The sequence below is a fragment of the Clytia hemisphaerica genome, unplaced genomic scaffold, assembly GCF_902728285.1.
Source record: "Clytia hemisphaerica strain Z4C2 unplaced genomic scaffold, Clytia hemisphaerica genome assembly, whole genome shotgun sequence".
Classification (NCBI taxonomy): domain Eukaryota; kingdom Metazoa; phylum Cnidaria; class Hydrozoa; order Leptothecata; family Clytiidae; genus Clytia; species Clytia hemisphaerica.
The window spans coordinates 179,084-187,462 of record NW_027104233.1 but is presented as its reverse complement, the minus strand read 5'-3'; the positions used below and the strand labels follow the sequence as shown (position 1 = coordinate 187,462).

General features: G+C 31.8%; 1 long non-coding RNA gene across 1 annotated transcript; it reads left to right on the top strand.

Annotated features, from left to right (window-relative positions):
- The first annotated feature begins 4,612 nt into the window (after positions 1 to 4,612).
- On the top strand, positions 4,613 to 8,010 carry LOC136815954 (uncharacterized). Its single transcript, XR_010847785.1, has 3 exons — positions 4,613 to 4,778; positions 5,220 to 5,309; positions 7,255 to 8,010. It is a non-coding gene; the product is annotated as an uncharacterized lncRNA (long non-coding RNA).
- The last annotated feature ends 369 nt before the right edge of the window (positions 8,011 to 8,379 follow it).

Below are 8,379 nucleotides of genomic sequence, written 5' to 3'. Positions count from 1 at the left end.
TGTTTGTTCATATACATACTTGATTAGCCCAATCTCATTTTCTTGTAGAGGTGTGTTGTTCATATAGAGCATTTTTCAAGACATTTCTTCAATGCATCTTCCTAAAATGTTAAAGGTTTTGGGCCCTTTTTCAGAGCTGAAGTTCTTTATCTTGATAAGTTGTATTTGAAGAAAAGACGCCACCTCTGACAGCGCTGAATCCTGCAGTTTGATTTCAATTTCAGTATTTTGCCCTCCTACTTTAAAATATTTTACTAATGGAATTAATTTTCGTGCTGATAAAATTTTGCAGATTTGGTTTTCATCCACGAAAATAAGTCCCAATAAAAATTTGAAAAAGTGTTATCGGCAAAATTTTTTTGAATCAAAGATCAAACATTTCAAAAGATCACTTTTAGCGTGTTTACCGCTAAATCAAAGAAGCGCTAATATTACACATTTCAAAACTATGTAAAATTAGTTTGATATTAAAATGTATGGTAAGAGTCACTAACCCTTTGTGATTTTCCATTTGTCCTGTTCAGAGGCAGTCCCAAATTATTTCTATTCATCTGTATTTTCAAAGGAAAATATTCTTTTGTATTTAGACAAGACCAATTTAATTTGTTGTTTTACGGGCCCGACCGACCCTATTTTTGCTAAAATCAAAAAAAATAATTTTGAATTTCCACTACAATATATTTTACACACTAGTTATTTGTAAGAATCAAATTTAATAAAGCTGAAAATTAATTCAAGAAATTGAAAAATTTAGAAAAGATTTTATTATGATTTTCATCGAAGATAAAGAAAGTGAATTTTTGATCCAGATATTTTTTGGAAAACATTTTCTCGGTACTTTACCAACCCTGAAATGAAAAGTTTATTCTTTTTTTACCGACCGACCGACCGACCCATATTTTGCTAACGATCTGCCCGTAGAACAACAAATTAAATTGGTCTTGCCTTAGAGGAAATTCAGTTCCTGTATTTTTGAAGGAAAATGGGTTTTTATTATGATATACACTTTTTCTTTTTATAAGAAGCTCATTAACTTAGCTAAAAGCCTGGATATTCCTTTTTTTCAGAGAATTTCAGTCTCAAAATTCCTTTAGCAAAAATAGCTCATATTTGCGAAAATATAATCTCACAATATACTCCTGCGAAATTAGGTCCCTGTGAAATATTGAAATTTCGCGGACGAGCTCAACCGCGAAAATTTTTGTTATTTTTGTTATTGATTGTTTTAAGAATGTCTTTGGTCAACTTTGCTGTAATTTTTCCAATCTTATCTTTGAATGACCATCCATACTCCAAGACCTCCAAGATCTTTGACATATTGTTTGTTTTTAATTATAGTATTTTTATTGATAACATTCGCTTTTCAAGTGATCAACTGTCCAGAAATGACTGAATAGTCCAGACATAAAATTAGTTAGCTCATGTCACAAATTGAATATTTCAATTATGCCTTGCTTTGATCTCGTGTTATCAGCAAGGGTGGAATATCTGATATTTTTTATCAATATGGGAAATCGTTCCTTGAGGTACTCCCCATATGATAGATTAAAGTCGTAAAACAACAGATTGCAACAACACTTTCTATCATTCCGAAACGATTTAATCAAAAGCAATAGGTTTGCTTTGATTCCGAGCTGGGATACTTTATGTAGAAAGATTTTATGAAAGACTTTGTCAAATGCTTTAAAGGTTGATAGATTATTTTGGCATTGATCATCACTTAGTGGCGTACTGAAGACTTTTTGGTTATGTTTAGTTTCGTCAAAAAAATGACCAATACCTTTAGTCTTGCTTTGTCTCTTACCATATCAATAATATTTTAGATTTAGTTCGACTGCTTTAAGATTCTTTTCTTCTGTTGAAAGCATGTATCTCAAGCGTCTCCACATAGGAATTCTTCTCTCTCTCTCTAGGGAAAGTGAATTTTGCTTTTCTAAAATGGGACTTTGGAATGGAACAGGTGATTGAATAGTGATGGATTTGCTCATTGTCTGATGTTGAGTAGTGTGAACGGTTCTAAGCTTGCAAGTATCATAATGTTGGGAACAATGTATTAAAAGTTTAGACTTGATTGATTTTTGTTTGTCTCCACAAATTTTGTCTTGCGATTTTGGATGATTATTTGGAAATCATTCTCTCTACCACTCGTAGTTGTTTTGTCATATTTTCTCATACTCGTCTCACTTATATTTCATTGAATTCTTTGTATTATTTTGACGTTGATAAATTTGCACAATTTATCAAGGTATTTTTGTATTTTATAGAATTTGTACTCTCCCTTGTGTTAAAAATTGAAGAGACTTCGGCAAGGTTATTCCAATGGATATCCCCTTTGTTTTTCGCTGCTTGATAATAGGACTCACTCGTGCTATTTTAGATAATTTGAATGATGTGATATCAGGAAGATCTGTTACATTTTATTTTCAAGGGAAGTTTTTTTTTTTGTATTTTATACCACTTGTAAAGGCTCCTTTATGCAAAAGAATTTAAAACGGCGGGTATTGGGATTTTAAGGGCTCTGGACATACCCAATTTTTCGATTTTACACCAACTTAAATAGCAATTTCTGCATTTTAAAAAGATTAATGTATAATTTTTTTTATATGTCCTGTTAAACCTACCTTTTTAGAATTTAAAAATTGAAAAATTGAAATGAAAAAATTAAATGAAGAAGAAAACGAAGAGTTTTTCGAAGAAGAGTATTTCACCTTTCAAAGCCCTAATATCTCGGTAAAAATCAAACATTTTGGAATTTTTTTTGGTTCAGGTGATGTATCTATTTAGTATCTAAAAATGCAATTTCGGAAAGTTTTTGTGGAAGTATCTTTCCTTTAAAATCTCCAAAAAGCCTAATTTTTGGCAATTTTCTCCACTAAATTTCCATACGAAAACAGCTATAATTTGGGATGTAGCTAAAAAGAAAATTCTTCCGAAAAAAAATCTAAATAAATAAATTATTTGTCATTAACTTTAAAAAAGTTTGAAATAATAAAATGATTTCCCCCAAGGATATTAGGCTTTTTTGTGAAAAGTATACAGTATGAATAAAGTCGTTATGACGTTTTATTAAGGTCCATGTCACACTTATTCCTTAATTACTCATGATGTTATTACTTAAATTCATTTTTTCAATAGCAGTTTGTTCTTAAACATGTCAAAGAAGCGAAAACATAAGGTTTTATTTTCAAATTCTGAAATTGATTTTTCACTATGACCAGAGCCCTTAAGGCTGAAAAGTTTCAATGGGCAACGCAAGAGATTCAATGAAACACTATTTTCATAGCTTAGCCAACGTGTCGATCAGTAATTGTCGTCTTTTGACCAGAGATTTAAGTAGAAACAATTTTTGTATGACCACGTTTTTTTGCCCACATTTTATAGAAAAAAAAGAATCTTTACTACTTTTCGCTAAAATGCACATTATATGTTCAAGCTAGTGTAATAATTGCCATTGTTTCGTGGGTAGGGTTTGAAGCGCTAAGGAACTAATGATAGTTGAACAATCAAAACCTTTCAGTTTATTTTTCAATTCATCATCGTATATTGAATAAACAAAATGAAAATCACAAAATGTGACAAAATTTGACAATTTTTACATTTGTAAAAAATTTTTAGGAATTTCTGAAACAAATCAAAACAAAAATTTTGATTTTCTATATTTGTTTTTTTAGCAAAAAACGAAATGTAAAATTGGTTTTGTTTCGATTTTCCACGTTCGTTAAAAAAGGAAAATTGAACTGACGGATAGGTACACGCATTGTGACTGAGCCCAATTTTTTTGGGCCAAAATATGTGTTTCTAGAGATTTTATCATTAGATATTTTGCTTAAGTAGGTTTCCACCAACAGTCAAAAGTTGCCCGAAGTAGATTTTCATTAAGAAAATTTTTTTGGTCGAAAAATGAATTTCTAGCTATGAAAGAATCACTATTTACAAGCATGGATCAATATTCTTCTATCTTTATAAATGAATAAATTACGTTTTACCCAAACAAACCTTCTTATTTTTGATTTTGACCAGTCATGTCTTAAATGTGTTTCATTGTTTTAATGTTCATTGATTAGTTTTGATAACCAGGTAGGTCCATAAAAGTATCTTGTTTTACAGATAAACTTTGATGGGGTTTTAGAATTTATTCCATGGTATAGGTATTTTTATATAATTTTTGAAAACGAAAGTGAAAAACTTTAAAGATGGTGACATCCCCTAGTCTACTTCACTGGACTCCCATCAAATTTATCAATTTAAGAAGTAGACTCTAGTCTAGGTTCAAACAAAAAGGACGATTAAAAAAAAATGATTTCTGGAACTCACGAGAATGGGGACAATTCTTTTTTGTCAAAATGTCAATGACTCGAGGAATTCTATTTTCTTTGTTTCTTAAAACAGATAATGACTTGGAGCTTGTAATGTAGGGGCTATAGTGCTGTGTCAGATTTTAGATTTTAAATTTATAACCAATTTTGAAGATATATTCATGGCAAATTAAGTAGTCAATTTCCTTAAAAAAGATCATTAGTTTTTGAAATTAAACTTATCTGTATAATTAAAATCAATTTAGGTGAAGATTTTGGTACTTGATGATGATTTTTTCTGGCTTTTCCTCTTCTTAGATTGGATTGCTGACAACGTTGAAAAGTAAAACAATCGGTTGAAAATCATTTTCTTGCTGGTCAAAAATATAGTTACTGATAACATCAAAGGACAAATCTTTGAAGAGTATATATCAGCTGCAATTTATCGATTGATGGATATTGGCCAAGTGGAGGATGTTTTCTGTATGTAAGACTTTTATTTCTTTTTGTTTACAGTATCTTGTTTTATTTTAAGCTCTCCGCACAGATTCTTGTAGCTTTTATCGATTCAACAGTGCATTACATTTGTTTCTCAGTCGTTCTAATTATTTTACTTGTGATTCTGATGTTTCTTTTTTATTGTGTGCTTTCTCAGTAATTATATACTAGCAACCCTTTATGCAATAAATTTCCAAAGGAAGATTTCTATAAACCCTTGTCCACAATCTGTTGAAGATTACTCTCGCGTACGCATCAATTCCTGCAATATCTCCTTTCGTTAAAAATAGAGTTAATAATGAAATTTGCATTGTTTAATAAACAATGGCTTCGTGATCTCTTCAAAGGTTCCTAAACCAGCAATCTTCTCCCACGCGAATTTGGGACTCTAATTAATTTCATTATCCATCTTTTTTCCTTTTTCAGTCATATGACTTGGATCTGACCGTTATTTATTGCTATCAATAACACTTACATCAACTCAACCTATTAATCTTGGCTTGCTCTCTTTATCAGGTAACTGTGAATATTATATTTCTTCTCTCTCCGTTCAGCGTTGAGTAAAGAGCGCAAGGGATAGGTCTAGATTACAATAAATCTTAAAACAAGACACCTTGCCAAGAATTAAGCATTGATAATGAAGTCTTTGACAATAATGAGATTTTTTGACAAACATTAACAGATTTTGAGTGAAGGGTTTTCCCTTATGAGCTGCTATTTTCTTCATATTTTTCTCCTAATACTCTGATTTCAAAAGATTTCATTTTTACCAAATAGACCTTAACCTTGCTACAATTTTTTGGAGCGGTCGAAATAAGAATTTTGGATAAGATTTTTGAAAAGTATAGGGCCTTGGAGGCCTTCTTTTAAAGTAATACTAAGAAATCGGAAGCTGGGCGAAGGGTAAGTCAGGCTTAAAAAGAGGCCTCCCTCAACAGAGAGGCTTTTGATTCAAGTATGGTGTAAAGGGTTTTTATGACAAATCATAGTTGAATATCGTTGATTTTCGCTGAATCCGCATATTTTGCCCCTTTTAATCTGAATCAGTAAAACCTCTAACTAAGCTTTCTTATTCGTTTTTCATCGAATAAGAGATTTTAATGAAAAATCCTAAAAAAATAAAATTTAGTTCAATCAATCCGACTCATTTGTTTACATCTTTAGTCCAAATTCAATCTGGAAACATTGATCGAACCTTCAGTTTATTCAAGTTTTTCTACTTACGTCATCAAAATGGAGAATTATTTTTAGGTTTGCTTTTGATGTTTCAAGTTTAAACATTTTGTACCATCTGACTGATTCATGACAACATCATTAAATACGCTTTGTTTTAGGCTAAAAAAATAATTCTCAACTTCAGTTGAGCTAGAATCTGAGAATGTCTGTCTGTGTGTGTGTCTGTCACCAAAACTTTGGGGCAGGCTGGAGACTTCAAAAATGGTCTGATTGGGCTGAAATTTTGCACACTTAATCCTTGGGCAAATCCCTGGGGGTGTTTTTTCATTTTTTCAAAATTTTAATTTTTGGGGCCTGGGGACGAGTTTTTCGCCAAAACGAGGCTAAAACTTTGGGGCAGGCTGGAGACTTCAAAAATGGTCCGTTTGGGCTGAAATTTTGCACACTTGATCCTTGGGCAAATCCCTGGGTTTTTTTTTTCATTTTTTCAAAATTTTGATTTTTGGGGCCTGGGGACGAGTTTTTCACCAAAACGAGGCTAAAACTTATGGGCAGGCTGGAGACTTAAAAAATGGTCCGATTGGGTTGAAATTTTGCACACTTGATCCTTGGGCAAATCCCTGGGGGCGTTTTTTTCATTTTCTCAAAATTTTGATTTTTGGGGCCTGGGGACTAGTTTTTAGCCTAAACGAGGCTAAAACCCAAAATGCTATAATTTTTCTTAAGCCATTAAGTTTACAATTGGGCCTACGAATGATTCAAAGATACTGAAGTTGAGCCAGTGCGGTTAGCACGTTCGACAGTTTTATTTACAGTGAAAAAAGTTGATCGATGTACTACCTGAGCAGCAGGAGTACGAAGGGAATGATACAGTGACTGGAGAGGTCACGACAGTATGTGTCGTTGTATAAAGAGGATATTTGCCTCCCCTAGTATGAACTATATACACTATATACATTAAATCAAGTTTTGGAAGAACTAAAATGCGGTCCTTTACGGCCCTTGGCTGGGTCTCATTGTCACATCAAAAGTCGATTGGATAAATATTTGAAATGCTAACAAACATTTTCGCTTTTTCAAGGGGGTGCTCTTGCACTCTCTAAATTGTAGAGTCGAGAGCTTTTATTATTTCTTTTTCTATCCCTGCTAGAATTGAAATCATGTAACGTGGAAGGTCTAATGGCACCGTTAATCATCGAAGAATCACATACAGTGATTCAATTTCATCGCTAATATTATATTACTTGGTAAATCATACTAGCTTGAAGTATTATTGTAATTTCAGAAATTGAAAGGATAATTGGACAAAACACACAATACTACATACAACTTAAATCATGAATACAGGAATCGTTATCGTTATCACTGACATTAATCATCAAAGATTCATATACGAACGTCCAATTTCATCGCTGATATTTTCTTATTTGGTAAATATTGGTTCACATTGGCTTTTAAGTATTATTGTAATTTTTTGAACTATCATGGACTACAGGAATCGAAATAACATTGTGTTTTAGTCTTGGCATCACGAAAAACGTGGTCTCGGACTCAATTCGGAGTTTCTCCGCTTCTAAATGAATTTTGTTCTTGAAAAGAATGAAATTTCAGGACATCAATTTTCCAATATTTAATATTTTTTACTGATAATTTCGTAATCGTCATAGACATTCGAGCGTGACTTTGAAACACTGAATAGCTTTGAAAATTTGAAAATTAGATATTTAAAAATGAACAAGACGACTTGAAGTCGAAAATTTCGCCTAAAGTTTAAACTGCATGAGAAAAACAAGAAGGAGAGATGGAAGGTAATCTGAAATCTACTTTACATCGAGCCTTTATGAAACAATCTTATAAGAACAACAAGGCTCAAAATCGCTAAAAAAATTTACCAATTTAAGAACAATGGTTGTTTAATTCTTAAGAACTAATAACCGAAGGGTAAATGACCGAAGGGTATATATCACCGTCTATCAAGAGTTATTAATTTGATTCTTATAAAGTATATGCTTATAAGAAATATAAATATGCTCATATTGTGCGCTATCTCTTGTTTACTTTGTAAGAACTAATTACCGAAAGGTATATCACAGTCTATCAAGAGTTATTGATTTGATTCTTATAAAGTATATGCTTATAAGAAAAATAAATATGCTCAAATTGTGCGCCATCTCTTGTTTACTTTGTAAGAACTAATTACCGAAAGGTATATCACAGTCTATCAAGAGTTATTGATTTGATTCTTATAAAGTGTAGGCTTATAAGAAAAATAAATATGCTCATATTGTGCGCCATCTCTTGTTTACTTTGTAAGAACTAATTTACCGAAAGGTATATCACAGTCTATCAAGAGTTATTGATTTGATTCTTATAAAGTGTAGGCTTATAAGAAAAATAAATATGCTCATAT